Source organism: Cupressus sempervirens, chromosome 5 (genome assembly GCF_028749045.1).
Source record: "Cupressus sempervirens isolate cs-2001-9-10 chromosome 5, ASM2874904v1, whole genome shotgun sequence".
Classification (NCBI taxonomy): Eukaryota; Viridiplantae; Streptophyta; class Pinopsida; order Cupressales; family Cupressaceae; genus Cupressus; species Cupressus sempervirens.
The window spans coordinates 212,022,924-212,040,392 of NC_143122.1; the positions used below are offsets into that span (position 1 = coordinate 212,022,924).

Here is a 17,469-nt window from a genome sequence, read left to right on the forward strand (position 1 = left end):
GAATATGTCCCTAGGGGTCTTAGGACCCCTAGAGACATATATCATCGTTTAATGGGTCAAGAGGGTCATAGGTCACCCTATGACCCCCTTTGACCCATATGTACGATTCAAACATGTCCCTAGGGGTCCTAGGACCCCTAGAGACATATGCCATCATTTAAACGGTCAAAGAGGGTCATAGGTTACCCTATGACCCCATTTGACCCATATTACCCATTCGAATATGTCCCTAGGGGTCCTAGGACCCCTAGGAATATATGTCGTCGTTTAATACATCAAAGGGGGTCGTAGGTCACCCTATGACCCCCTTTGACTCATATGAACGATTCAAATATGTCCCTAGGGGTCCTAGGACCCCTAGGGACATATGTTGTCGTTTAATGGGTACAAGGGGGTCATAGGTCACCCTATGACCCCCTTTGACCCATATGAACGATTCGAATATGTCCCTAGGGGTCCTAGGACCCCTAGAGACATGTGTCATCGTTTAATGGGTCAAAGAGGGTCATAGGTTACCCTATGACCCCATTTGACCCATATTACCCATTCGAATATGTCCCTAGGGGTCCTAGGACCCTTAGGGACATATGTCGACGTTTAATTGGTCAAAGAGGGTCATAGGTCACCCTATGACCCCCTTTGACCCATATTACCCATTCGAATATGTCCCTAGGGATCCAAGGACCCCTAGAGACATACATCATAATTTAATGGTGACCTATGACCCCCTTTGACCCATATGAACGATTCGAATATATCCCTAGGGGTCCTAGGACCCCTAGAGACATATGTCGTCGTTTAAGGGGTCAAACAGGGTCATAGGTTACCCTATGACCCCATTTGACCCATATTACCCATTCGAATATGTCCCTAGGGGTCCTAGGACCCCTAGGGACATATGTCGTCGTTTAATGGGTCAAAGGGGGTCATAGGTCACCCTATGACCCCCTTTGACTCATATGAACGATTCAAATATGTCCATAGGGGTCCTAGGACCCCTAGGGACATATGTCGTCGTTTAATGGGTCAAAGGGGGTCATAGGTCACCTTATGACCCCCTTTGACCCATATGAACCATTCGAATATGTCCCTAGGGTCCTAGGACCCCTAGGGACATATGTCGTCATTTAATGGGTCAAAGGGGGTCATAGGTCACCCTATGACCCCCTTTAACTCATATGAACGATCCAAATATGTCCCTAGGGGTCCTAGGACCCCTAGGGACATATGTCATCGTTTAATGGGTAAAAGGGGGTCATAGGTCACCCTATGACCCCCTTTGACCCATATGAACCATTCGAATATGTCCCTAGGGTCCTAGGACCCCTAGGGACATATGTCTTCGTTTAATGGGTCAAACAGGGTCATAGGTCACCTTGTGACCCCATTTGACCCATATTACCCATTCGAATATGTCCCTAGGGGTCCTAGGACCCCTAGGGACATATTTCGTCGTTTAATGGGTCAAAAAGGGTCATAGGATCACTTTGATCCATATTACCCATTTGAATATATCCCTAGGGGTCCTAGGACCCTTAGAGACATATATCGTCATTTAATGGGTCAAGAGGGTCATACATCACCCTATGACCCCCATTGACCCATATGAATGATTCGAATATGTCTCTAAGGGTCCTAAGACCCCTTGAGAAATATGTCGTCATTTAATGGGTCAAAGAGGGTCATAGATTACCCTATGACCCCATTTGACCCATATTACCCATTCGAATATGTCCCTAGGGACATATGTCGTAGTTTAATGGGTCAAAGGAGGTCATAGGTCACCCTACGACCCCCTTTGACTCATATGAACGATTCAAATATGTCAATAGGGGTCCTAGGACCCCTAGGGACATATGTCATCGTTTAAAGAGTCAAAGGGGGTCATAGGTCACCCTTTGACCCCCTTTGACCCATATGAACGATTCGAATATGTCCTTAGGATCCTAGGACCCCTAGGGACATATGTTGTAGTTTAATGCGTCAAAGAGGGTCATAGGTCACCCTATGACCCCCTTTGACCCATATTACCCATTCGAATATGTCCCTTGGGGTCCAAGGACCCCTAGGGACATATGTCATCGTTTAATGGATCAAAGAGGGTCATAGGTCACCCTATGATCACCTTTGACCCATATTACGCATTCGAATATGTCCCTAGGGGTCCTAGGACCCTTAGAGACATATATCGTTGTTTAATGGGTCAAGAGGGTCATAGGTCACCCTATGACTCCCTTTGACCCATATGAATGATTCGATTATGTCCCTAGGGGTCCTAGGACCTCTAGAGACATATGTCATCATTTAATGGGTCAAAGAGGGTCATAGGTTACCCTATGACCCCATTTGACCCATATTACCCATTCGAATATGTCCCTAAGGTTCCTAGGACCCCTACGGACATATGTCGTCGTTTAATGGGTCAAAGGGGGTCATAGGTCACCCTATGACCCCCTTTGACCCATATGAACAATTCGAATATATCCCTATGGTCCTAGGACCCCTAGGGACATATGTCGTCGTTTAATGGGTCAAATAGGGTCATAGGTCACCCTATGACCCACTTTGACCCATATTACCCATTTGAATGTCTCTTGGGGTCCAAGGACCTGTAGGGACATATGTCGTCGTTTAATGTGTCAAAGAGGGTCATAGGTCACCCTATGACCCCCTTTGACCCATAATACCCATTCGAATATGTCCCTAGGGGTCCTAGGACCCCTAGAGACATATGTCGTCATTTAATGGGTCAAAGGGGGTCATAGGTCACCTTATGACCCCTTTTGACCCATATGTACTATTCGAATATGACCGCTAGGGACATATGTTGTCGTTTAATTGGTGCTATGACCCCCTCTGAGTCATATGAACGATTCAAATATGTCCCTAGGGGTCCGAGGACCCCTAGGGACATATGTTATCGTTTAATGGGTCAAAGAGGGTCATAGGTCACACTATGACCCTCTTTGACCCATATGAACGATTCGAATATGTCCCTAGGGGTCTGAGGACCCCTAGTGACATATGTCGTCGTTTAATGGGTCAAAGAGGGTCATAGGTTACCCTATGACCCCATTTGACCCATATTACCCATTCGAATATGTCCCTAGGGGTCCTAGAACCCCCAGAGACATATGTCGTCGTTTAATGGGTCAAAGGGGGTCATAGGTCTCCCTATGACCCCCTTTGACCCATATTACCCATTCGAATATGTCTCTAGGGGTCCTAAGACCCCTAGCGACATATCTCGTCGTTTAATGGATCAGAGAGGGTCATAGGTCAACCTATGACCCCCTTTGACCCAAATTACCCATTCGATTATGTCCCTAGGGGTCCTAGGACCCCTAGAGACATATATCATCGTTTAATGGGTCTAAGAGGGTTATAGGTCACCCTATGACCCTCTTTGACCCATATGTATGATTCGAATATGTCCCTAGGGGTTCTAGGACCCCTAGAGACATATGTCATCATTTAAAGGGTCAAAGAGGGTCATAGGTTACCCTATGACCCAATTTGACCCATATTACCCATTCGAATATTTCCCTAGGGGTCCTGGGACCCCTAGGGACATATGTCATCATTTAATACATCAAAGGGGGTCATAAGTCACCCTATGACCCCCTTTGACTCATATGAACAATTCAAATATGTCCCTAGGGGTCCTAGGACCCCTAGGGACATATGTTGTCGTTTAATGAGTGAAAGGACCTATGACCCCTTTTGACCCATATGAACGATTGGAATATGTCCATAGCGTCCTAGGACCCCTAGGGACATATGTCATCGTTTAATGCATCAAAGAGGGTAATAGGTCACCCTATGACCCCATTTGACCCATATTACCCATTCGAATATGTCCCTTAATGTCTGAAAACCCCTAGCGACATATGTCATCATTTAATGGGTCAAAGAGCATCATAGGTCACCCTATGACCCCCTTTGACCCATATTACCCATTCGAATATGTCCCTAGGGATCCTAGGACCCGTAGAGACATATATCGTAGTTTAATGCGTCGTGACCTATGACCCCCTTTAACAAATATGAACAATTCGAATATGTCCCTTGGGGTCTTAGGACCACTAGAGACATATGTCATCATTTAGTGGCTCAAAGAGGGTCATAGATTACCCTATGACCCCATTTGACCCATATTACCCTTTCGAATATGTCCCTAGGGGTCTTAGGACCCTAAGGGACATATGTCGTCATTTAATGGGTCAAAAAGGGTCATAGGTCACCCTATGACCCCCTTTGACCCATATTACCCAATTGAATATGTCCCAAGGGGTCCGAGGACTCTTAGAGACATATATCGTCGTTTAATGGGTCAAGAGGGTCAAAGGTCACACAATGACCCACTTTGAGCCATATGAATGATTCGAATATGTCCCTCGGGGTCCTAGGACCCCTAGAGACATATGTAATCATTTAATGGGTCAAAGAGGGTCATGGGTTATCCTATGACCCCATTTGACCCATATTACCCATTCGAATATGTCCCTAGGGGTCCTAGGACCCCTAGGGACATATGTCGTCGTTTAATGGGTCAAAGGGGGTAATAGGTCACCCTATGACCCCCTTTGACTCATATGAACGATTCAAATATGTCATTAGGGGTCCTAGGACCTCTAGGGACATATGTCGTCGTTTAATGGGTCAAAGGGGGTCATAGGTCACCCTATGACCCCCTTTGACCCATATGAACCATTTGAATGTCCCTAGGGTCCTAGGACCCCTAGGGACATATGTCATCGTTTAATGGGTCAAAGGGGGTCATAGGTCACCCTATGATCCGCTTTGACTCATATGAACGATTCAAATATGTCCTTAGGGGTCTTAGGACCCCTAGGGACATATGTCATCGTTTAATGGGTCAAAGGGGGTCATAGGTCACCCTATGACCCATACGAACCATTCGAATATGTCCCTAGGGTCCTAGGACCCCTAGGGACATATATCGTTGTTTAATGGGTCAAAGAGGGTCATAGGTCACCCTATGACCCCCTTTGAACCATATTACCCATTCGAATATGTCCCTAGAGGTCTTAGGACCCCTAGAGACATATATCGTCGTTTAATAGGTCAAGAGGGTCATAGGTCAACCTATGACCCCCTTTGACCCATATGTACGATTCGAATATGTCCCTAGGGGTCCTAGGACCCTTAGAGACATATGTTGTCATTTAAACGGTCAAACAGGGTCATAGGTTACCCTATGACCTCATTTGACCCATATTACCCATTCGAATATGTCTCTAGGAACATATGTCGTCGTTTAATACATCAAAGGGGGTCATAGGTCACCCTATGACCCCCTTTGACTCATATGAATGATTCAAATATGTCCCTAGGGGTCCTAGGACCCCTAGAGACATATGTTGTTGTTTAATGGGTAAAAGGGGGTCATAGGTCACCCTATGACCCCCTTTGACCCATATGAACGATTCGAATATATCCCTAGGGGTCCTAAGACCCCTAGAGACATATGTCATTGTTTAATGGGTCAAAGAGGGTCATAGGTTACCCTATGACCCCATTTGACCCATATTACCCATTTGAATATGTCTCTAGGGGTCCTAGGACCCTTAGGGACATATGTCGACGTTTAATTGGTCAAAGAGGGTCATAGGTCACCCTATGACCCCCTTTGACCCATATTACCCATTCGAATATGTCCCTACGGGTCCGAGGACCCCTAGAGACATATATCATTATTTAATGGGTCAAGAGGGTCATAGGTCACACTATGACCCCCTTTGACCCATATGAACGATTCAAATATATCCCTAGGGGTCCTAGGACCCCTAGAGACATATGTCGTTGTTTAATGGGTCAAAGAGGGTCATAGGTTACCCTATGACCCCATTTGACCCATATTACCCATTCGAATATGTCCCTAGGGGTCCTAGGACCCCTAAGGACATATGTCATCATTTAATGGGTCAAAGGGGGTCATAGGTCACCCTATGACCCCCTTTGACTCATATGAACGATTCAAATATGTCCATAGGGGTCCTAGGACCCCTAGGGACATATGTCGTCGTTTAATGGGTCAAAGGGGGTCATAGGTCACCTTATGACCTCCTTTGACCCATATGAACCATTCGAATATGTGCCATGGTCCTAGGAACCCTAGGGACATATGTCGTCGTTTAATGGGTCAAAGGGGATCATAGGTCACCCTATGACCGCCTTTGACTCATATGAACGATCCAAATATGTCCCTAGGGGTCCTAGGACCCCTAGGGACATATGTCATCGTTTAATGGATCAAAGGGTGTCATAGGTCACGCTATGACCCCCTTTGACCCATTTGAACCATTCGAATATGTCCCTAGGGTCCTAGGACCCCTAGGGACATATGTCTTCGTTTAATGGGTCAAAGAGGGTCATAGGTCACCCTATGACCCTATTTGACCCATATTACCTATTCGAATATGTCCCTAGGGGTCCTAGGACCCCTAGGGACATATGTCGTCATTTAATGGGTCAAAGAGGGTCATAGGTGACCCTATGACCCCCTTTTACCCATATTACCCATTCGAATATGTCCCTAAGGGTCCTAAGACCCCTAGAGACATATATCGTCATTTAATGGGTCAAGAGGGTCATAGGTCAAGAGGGTCATAAGTCACCCTATGACCCCCTTTGACCCATATGAACAATTCGAATATGTCCCTAGGGCTCCTAGGACCTCTAGAGACATATGTCATCATTTAATGGGTCAAAGAGGGTCATAGGTTACCCTATGACCCCATTTGACCCATATTACCTATTTGAATATGTCCCTAAGGGTCCTAGGACCCTTACGGACATATGTCATCGTTTAATGGGTCAAAGGGGGTCATAGGTCACCCTATGACCCCCTTTGACCCATATGAACAATTCGAATATGTCCCTACAGTCCTAGGACCCCTAGGGACATATGTCATTGTTTAATGGGTCAAAGAGAGTCATAGCTCAGCCTATGACCCCCTTTGACCCATATTACCCATTCGAATATGTCCCTAGAGGTCTTAGGACCTTTAGTAACATATGTCGTCGTTTAATGGGTCAAAGAGGGTCATAGGTCACCCTATGACCCCATTTGACCCATATTACCCATTCGAATATGTCCCTTGGGGTCCGAGGACCCCTAGGGACATATGTCATCGTTTAATGGGTCAAAGAGAGTCATAGGTCACCCTATGACCCCCTTTGACCCATAATACCCATTCAAATATGTCCTTAGGTGTCCTAGGACCCCTAGAGACATATGTTGTCGTTTAATGGGTCAAAGGCGGTCATAGGTCACCCTATGACCCCCTTTGACCCATATTACCCATTCGAATATGTTCCTAGGGGTCCTAGGACCCCTAGCGACATATCTCGTCGTTTAATGGATCAGAGAGGGTCATAGGGTGACTATGACCCCCATTGACCCAAATTACCCATACGATTATGTCCCTACGGATCCTAGGACCCTTAGAGACATATATAATCGTTTAATGGGTTAAAGAGGCTCATAGGTCACCCTATGACCCTCTTTGACCCATATGTACAATTCGACTATGTCCCTAGGTGTCTTAGGACCGCTAGAGACATGTCGTCATTTAAAAGATCAAAGAGGGTCATAGGTTACCCTATGACCCCATTTGACCCATATTACCCATTCGAATATGTCCCTAGGGGTCCTAGGACCCCTAGGGACATATGTCATTGTTTAATGCATCAAAGGGGGTCATAGGTCACCCTATGACCCCCTTTGACTCATATGAACGATTCAAATATGTCCCTAGGGGTCCTAGGACCCCTAGGGACATATGTTTTCGTTTAATGGGTGAAAGGGGGTCATAGGTCACCCTATGACCCGCTTTGACCCATATGAACGATTGGAATATGTTCTTAGCATCCTAGGACCCCTAGGGACATATGTCATCGTTTAATGCATCAAAGAGGGTCATAGGGTGACCTATGACCCCATTTGACCCATATTACTCATTCGAATATGTCCCTTGGGGTTCGAGGACCCCTAGCGACATATGTCATCGTTTAATGGGTCAAAGAGGGTCATAGGTGACCCTATGACCCCCTTTGACCCATATTACCCATTCGAATATGTCCCTAGGGATCTTAGGACCCCTAGAGACATATATCATCGTTTAACACGTCAAGAGGGTCATAGGTCACCCTATGACGCCCTTTGACCCATATGAACGATTCGAATATGTCCCTCGGGGTCTTAGGACCCCTAAAGACATATGTCATCGTTTAATGGGTCAAAAAGGGTCATAGATTACCCTATGACCCCATTTGACCCATATTACCCCTTCGAATATGTCCCTAGGGGTCCTAGGACCCTTAGGGACATATGTCGTCGTTTAATGGGTCAAAGAGGGTCATAGGTCACCCTATGACCCCCTTTGACCCATATTACCCATTCGAATATGTCCTTAAGGGTCCGAGGACTCCTAGAGACATATGTCGTCGTTTAATGGGTCAAGAGGGTCATAGGTCACCCAATGACCCCCTTTGACCCAAATGAATGATTCGAATATGTCCCTAGGGGTCCTAGGACCCCTAGGGACATATGTCATCGTTTAATGGGTCAAACAGGGTCATAGGTTACCCTATGACCCCATTTGACCCATATTACCCATTCGAATATGTCCCTAGGAGTCCTAGGACCCCTAGGGACATATGTCATCATTTAATGGGTCAAAGGGGGTAATAAGTCACCCTATGACCCCCTTTGACTCATATGAACGATTCAAATATGTCCCTAGGGGTCCTAGGACCCCTAGGGACATATGTCATCGTTTAATGGGTCAAAGGTGGTCATAGGTCACCCTATGACCCGCTTTGACCCATATGAACCATTTGAATATGTCCCTAGGGTCCTAGGACCCCTAGGGACATATGTCGTCATTTAATGGGTCAAAGGGGGTCAAAGGTCACCCTGTGACCCCCTTTGACTCATATGAACGATTCAAATATGTCTATAGGGGTCCTAGAACCCCTAGGGACATATGTCGTCGTTTAATGGGTCAAAGGGGGTCATAGGTCACCCTATGACCCCCTTTGGACCATATGAACCATTTGAATATGTTCCTAGGGTCCTAGGACTCCTAGGGACATATGTCTTCATTTAATGGATCAAAGAGGGTCATAGGTCACCCTATGACCCGCTTTGACCCATATTACCCATTCGAATATGTCCCTAGGGGTGCTAGGACCCCTAGAGACATATATCATCGTTTAATGGGTCAAGAGGGTCATAGGTCACCCTGTGACCCCCTTTGACCCATATGAACGATTCAAATATGTCCCTAGGGGTCTTAGGACCCCTAGAGACATATGTCATCATTTAATAGGTCAAAGAGTGTCATAGGTTACCCTATGACCCCATTTGACCCATATTACCCATTCGAATATGTTCCTAGGGGTCTTAGGACCTCTAGGGACATATGTCATCATTTCATGGGTGAAAGGGGGTCATAGGTCACCCTACGACCCCCTTTGACTCATATGAACGATTCAAATATGTCCCTAGGGGTCCTAGGACCCCTAGGGACATATGTCATCGTTTAATGAGTCAAAGGGGGTCATAGGTCACCCTATGACCCCCTTTGACCCATATGAATGATTCGAATATGTCCCTAGGGTCCTAGGACCCCTAGGGACATATGTCGTCGTTTAATGGGTCAAAGAGGGTCATAGGTCACCTTATGACCCCCTTTGACCCATATTACCCATTCGAATATGTCTCTTGGGGTCCAAGGACCCTTAGGGACATATGTCGTCGTTTAATGGGTCAAAGAGGGTCATAGGTCACCCTATGACCCCCTTTGACCCATAATACCCATTCGAATATGTCCCTAGGGGTCCTAGGACCCCTAGAGACATATGTCGTCGTTTAATGGGTCAAAGGGGGTCATAGGTCACCCTATGACCCCCTTTGACCCATATGTACGATTCGAATATGTCCCTAGGGATCCTAGGACCCCTAGGGACATATGTCATCATTTAATGGGTCAAAGAGGTTCATAGGGTGACCTATGACCCCCTTTGACCCATATGAACGATTCGAATATGTCTTTAGGGGTCCGAGGACCCCTAGGGACATATGTCGTCGTTTAATGGGTCAAAGACCTTTGACCCTCTTTGACCCATATGAACGATTCAAATATGTCCCTAGGGGTCTGAGGACCTATGTCCTCAGGGGTCTGAGGACCCCTAGGGACATATGTCATCGTTTAATGGGTCAAAGAGGGTCATAAGTTACCTTATGACCCCATTTGATCCATATTACCCATTCGAATATGTCCCTAGGGGTCCTAGGACCCCTAGGGACATATGTCGTCGTTTAATGGGTCAAAGGGGGTCATAGGTCACCCTATGACCCCCTTTGACCCATATGAACAATTCGAATATGTCCCTAGGGGTCCAAGGACCCCTAGAGAAATATGTCGTCGTTTAATGAGTCAGAGAGGGTCATAGGTCACCCTATGACCCCCTTTGACTTATATTACCCATTAGAATATGTCCCTAGGGGTCCTAGGATCCCTAGAGACATATCGTCGTTTAATGGGTCAAAGAGGGTCATAGGTCACCCTATGACCCCCTTTGACCCATATGAACTATTGGAATATGTCCCTAGGGGTCCTTTAATAGGTCAAAGAGGGTCATAGGTCACCCTATGACCCCTTTTGACCCATATTACCCATTCAAATATGTCCCTAGAGGTCCTAGGACCCCTAGGGACATATGTCATTGTTTAATCGGTCAAAGTGGGTCATAGGTCACCCTATGACCCCCTTTGACCCATCTGAATGATTCGACTATGTCCCTGGGGGTCCTAGGACCCCTAAGGACATATGTCGTCATTTAATGGGTCAAAGGGGGTCATAGGTCACCCTATGACCCCCTTTTACCCATATGAACGATTCAACTATGTCCTTAGGGGTCCTAGGACCCCTAGCGACATATGTTATCGTTTAATGGGTCAAAGACAGTCATAGGTCACCCTATGACCCCCTTTGACCCATAATACCCATTCGAATATGTCCCTAGCGGTCCTAGGACCCCTAGAGACATATGTCATCGTTTAATGGGTCAAAGGGGGTCATAGGCCACCCTACTACCCCCTTTGACTGATATGAATGATTCGGCTATGTCCCTATGGGTCCTAGGGACATATGTCATCATTTAATGGGTCAAAGGGACCCCCTTTGACCCATTAAAGGACGACGTATGTCCCTAGGGGTCCTAGGACCCCAAGAGACATATATCGTTGTTTAATGGGTCAAAGAGGGTTATAGGTCACCCTATGACCCCCTTTGACTCTTATATATTAATAATATACTTTTTAATAATATACATATATATTAATAATATACATATCAATATAATAATATTAATATATATATACATATACATATTACATTATTATATTTAATGAAAATATTACGTTATTATATAAATATATTAATAACATACATATTAATATAATAATATTTATAATATATATTATATTTAATAAAAATATTACATTGTTATATAAATATTATATTATTATACATATTAATATAATAATATATAATACATATTACATTTAATGAAAATATTACGTTATTGTATATATTAATAACATACATATTAATATAATAATATATAATACGTATTTTATATATATATAAATTACGTTATTATATTTAGTAAAAATAATAATAATATATATTATATTTATAGATTGTAGTAAGGTTAACATAAAATATTATTATATATTACTAGATTATATCTTGTATGTTTACATTACGTTATTATATATATATATAATATATTAAAATATGCCTTTACATATTAATATAAGTGAAATAATTTAAAAATAAAAAACTAAAACGTTTAAATCGAATTTCCCTCCAAAATTTGAAGATTTTTGGAATTTGTCTACCGAGCCATATCAGATATCCGATGTCAAATCGGATATCCGATCAGGCTTGGTATTTACCAAGCCTGCCCGGTCAACCCCAAAGACGTGTTTATAGAGAGTTTTAGTGATACTCAGACTTCAGGTAGTCGTCTGACAATGTTATTTTGATCGAAATTGAATGAAACAAAATGAGTTTTTTAATATCGCTCTCTAGATTCCATCAATATAATTTCTGTCAAATTCTGAGTTCGATAAGTATTTATTAGTTAATTATCAATGAAGATTATTGTAAAGTGTTGATTGACATACTGAATGAAAAATAGCTATAATTTTCAAACGGTATAACATTTTTTAAATCTAAAAGTTGTGTCACATTCTATACTTCTCCTAGTATAAGAAAAAAACAAAAAAAGGAAAATTTGATCAAATTTTCTATTAGTTAGGGTGGTCAAACACGGGACTTTTTTTAATCCGAAAAAGTTTTGGTAGAAAATTCATATTTAATTATTTATTTGGAATAAAAATATCAAAAAATATGCATCACATCCGGGCATGAGTCTAGTTTTCATATCTATAATTATATTAGAAAAATATTATGATTTGATTTTGATTAAGGTGGTCAGACATACACCTACTTTTTATTTTCGCCTTGAAATTTTCTTAGTACTGCATTAAAATTCAAACTTTTGACCAATCAATTATTTTTTTCTCCTGATAAGGCCTAGTATTTTAGAAACTACATTCAATTTTCTACAAATTATTTTCTTACAACTTTTTGATATAAAGTCCATAACCACTTCAAAATTATGTGTCAAGTTGACATAAACCTGATTTGCTAATTTTTCACTGCCACTTAAGGCCATAGTTTGGTACACCATGATCTTGCACATACCCTTACCAAAAAACACATTAAGATCACTTATGTCAACTACATTTTTCAATATGTTATCCATACATGTGTGTCTTAAGGGGACATAGGAGTCGTAATAGGTCAAACTATTTTTTTTAAGTTCTAATAACTCTTAATATGTATTATTAGGATATAATAGGTCTTATTAGGTAATGATGATTCTTACATTATCAAATGACACATAACAACCTCATGATACATTTCTAGGTATTTTTATCCATATATATATGTTAAGGGGACCTAGGGACTCCTACTAGGTCATTATGTTTGTTATAGGTTGTAATAGGTATTCATATGTTTAAACTAGCACATAATAGACTGACCTTACTATCAACCTTAACAAAACTATATCCCATTTACTTTATTAACATTCTTAACTCTAATTCAAACTACTAAATTAAGTCATGAGTTCTAAATTGTAGATTAACATTTGCTAACTAAACTCATTTACTTATCTAGTAACAAATTTTTCTATCCCTATGTCCTAACTCTCATCTACACTCCCCATAATCATCAAAGCATTTACATCAAAATTTAGATTTTAGTCAAGAATTATATTTTTTTATTGCATGTATGTACATGTGTCCACTTAGTTATCATTTAATCAAGAAATTTTATTTTACTTTTATTGCATATACATGTACATGTACGAATATTTATTTTTCACATTTGCATGAGCACGTTACAATGTACATTAGATATGGTCTCTAAGATAATTTGTTTTAAAATACATATGTATGTTACATGATTGTTCATTTAGGACCATACATTTAATGTTGTGTATTTATATGTACATGTGTTTCAAATTAAGTTTAACATTTAATTATTTTAATTTAAATAGACTTGTATGTTTATATTTGTATATATATGCATGTGCAGATCTCTAGATATTTATCACTCAGATTGTAGCTTCACATTCATATTATCATATTTATTTTCATATATACATTATGGCATTCGGTTCTAGGGATCGTGCTCCTGCATCCTCAGGGGATGCCAGTGTTCGTGGTGGGGATCAGAGTGTTGATTCTGGTGCAACACGTAGATCGACCTCCACACATGATAGACAACAATTATTTAGATATACAGTGGCAAGATTATCTCATGCTATGCAGGTTTTGGATACCTCGCTTTCCTCTTCTACCACCCTCCCTAATAGGGAGAAGGTCATAGCGATGCGAGAGGAGTTATTTCATATGATTCAGATAGTTGAACCATACAACCCTTTTGATGATATGAGCATTGAGACATTTTATTATTCTTTATCTCATAGTGTCATTGGCACTGTGAAGTACACACAGATTGATACTGAGGTTTCCACCGGCATTGTGAAAACCATGTTTCCATCTTATGCAAATCATCGCAGAGTCAAAGGCTACTCTGCGATGAAGTGTACTGATCCACTCGTCGCACCATTGATGTATCCTCATTGGTTGGCTACTCATCATAGATGGCCACAGAAGGATGAGTTCCTCCTATATTTCTGCAAACAATTGTTTGCAAAATTTCATTTACACTATGATGTTGACTATACAGATTATCCAGGGCATGTTGGGCAGGGTCAGGGGAGACTTTCTGATAGATTTAGACCCGCAGACACTCCTGCGCCCATTAAAAAATGGGCAATGGTGGGTCCAAACCTTTTGGTTATGCCGAGAGGTCCACAGATGGCTACTATAGGTGAGAGTGTTCCTGATGACACAATTAGGACACAAATTTTTTTGAGCATCGCCACCGTCGCCACACAGTTACACGAGATTTCTTCTGATCGATGTAGTCAATATATGCTACGGTCTCGAGGTACCACTCCCACAGCTGCATCATCTAGCACACCTGTTGATGATGATTATGGAGTTGTAGACATACCTTCTCCTATAGACATTTCTGCAGTCTTAGAGGTGGATGCATTGCATCGTTTGGCATCATATTTAGCATCTGATCTTTTAGATGCATATCGAGCATTATCTACACTCTCAGGGATTCCACTTCATAACATGAGATCTCAAATTAGACATATTTTGTCACGTACAGGAGTCCCAGAGGATTCATAGAGGCAGGAGGACATTCCTGCACCTTCTACTACTCCTACTGCTACACAGGCCCAGGCTACAACACCAGCCCCAGCTACTCAGGACCCTACAACACCCCCCCCTACTCAGGATCTCAGTGGCACCATACAGCCTAGTCTATTTACTTCCATGCTTTCAGATCAGGGCCGCACTATTGACTTGAATGCTGATACTATTTTTTCATTACATGATTCAGATATCAGTCAGATCGGCAAAGCGTTACATAATGCTATGGTAAATATCTCTATATGTTTAGATTTATTTTTATTATAGTAAATAATATGTCTATATGTTTAAATTAATGTATGTGTGTGTGTTTGTGTATGTGTTATAGGGTTTGAGTGATAGTATGTTACATTTTGCTGATCTGTAGACACCGACAGATCCTACAAGTCGTGAGTCCCAGGTATGTTACAATATATATATATATATATATATATATATATATATATATATATATATATATATATATATATATATATATATATACACACACACACACACATGTAGATCTTGATATAATTTGTCTGTACACATAATTAAATGGCTCACTTGTTATCATTTGACACAGAGCTGATAGACCCTTTTGGGGACAAGGCCTAGGATCAGGAGGGGGGATGTAGCTGATTAGATCATATGTGGCCTTTTATTTTATTACACACATGTTATGTCTAGATACATATTTATATGGACAGTTTGATGTTTTATATGTTATTTCCATATGCATACATTTTATATCTAGACACTTTGATGTCTTATATGTTATTTTCAGATACATGGTTTATATGGACACTTTGATGTTTTATATGTTATTTCTAGATACGTGTTTATATCATAGACACTAAATGATGTTTTATATGTTATTTCCAGATACATGTTTATATGGAGATTTTGATGTTTTATATATGTTATTTCCAGACATTTGATCTACATGATCTATTTTTATACATTTAATATGGGTACATTATATTCTCTAGATATATGCACATGTATGTTATTGATCTTTTGATGTCTTCATCTTTTATGTAACTTATTTATGTGTTATGCACATGTTTCTATATGTTATTCATATTTTCAATATTCAAGTTTACATGTATATGTATAGTTATTCATCTTAATGCCTTAATCTAAGTCTAATTAACTATATAATTTTAATGGTCGATGTACATAACAATATAACATATATTTAATGACATGTCTTAATTAACTGTATAATTAACTATATTTAGTCTAATTATATTTAATGTAGATCATGTATTAACTATATTTAATGACATGCCTTAATAAACTATAATTAACTATATTAAATCTAATTATATTTGATGTCTTAATAATTAAGTCTATTTAATAACTTAATTAACTCTATTTAATGACATGCCTTAATTAACTATAATTAACTATATTTAACCTAATTAACTATAACTAACTATATTTAATCTAATTAACTATATTTAATCTAATTATATTTAATGTCTTAATAATTAACTCTATTTAATGACTTAATTAATTGTATTTAATGACATACATTCTTAATTAACTATAATTAACAGCATTTAATTAATAAAATATAATGTACATGTAATATGTAACATAGTTCATATAACATATACATGTAAGAACATAACGATTATATACAAACATAAAGAATGTATCATATAAGAACATATAAAGATTATATGTACATACAAATACATACAAATACTAAAAAGGTTGTCTTAGGGGGAGGTCCTAAGAGACTTGGTCTTAAATGAGATATCCATGTCGAATTTAAATAAAAATAACAATACATGTCTAATTTTGCATATGCAAGATAAATGATCCAATGTACAAAAATTTATATAAAACAAATATTATATCAATATTAAATATGAAAGTATAAGAGCTATACAGGCATAACTCAACTAGAGCTCCACAATAAGTACCTAGGTAAACTAGAGCTCTACAAACAATGTATTGTTAGGATCCTCTTTACTTTTTATTATCTCTAGAAGTTTTTCATGTTCTTCAATAGGCAATTTCCACTTTTGATTTCCACAACGTCCTTTTCTTTGTACTGCTTCAAATTTTAATTTGGTTGCTATAACATGGTTACAATAGTGTAAAACCTTTTCTCCAGGCTTGTATTCAATAAATTCAATACCACTACTAATTACCCTTGTTTGTTGATAATATGTTCCTTCAATAACAACTGATCCAATTGGATATGACTGTTCATCAGCATTTATAGTTCCTTCTAGCAACTTGTGTTTTTCTTTTGTGCATCTTAAAAGATAATAGTCCACATTTTCTACATTATCTGGTAAGGCTTGAACTGTAAAAATATCTCTTGCATGTATATAAAAAGAGAAATATAAATTAATTTTAAAACAAATATACATGTATATTAATTTATATATGTATATATGCACACAAACCTGCCACAACTAAATCAAAAATGCGCTCATAATCAGCTGAATATATAGGATCATGAATGTCAATGTCAATGTCAACATCTTCAAAAGGAGGCTTTCTAACTATCTCCTTCAAATCCCAACGTGAAACATATCCATTCTCAATATTTTCACATGCACTCA

At 40.2% G+C, this 17,469-nt stretch overlaps 1 pseudogene; it reads left to right on the forward strand.

Annotated features, from left to right (window-relative positions):
* The window catches only part of LOC149555174 (uncharacterized), a 52,528-nt pseudogene that overhangs the window by 16,728 nt on the left and 18,331 nt on the right, over window positions 1-17,469 (forward strand).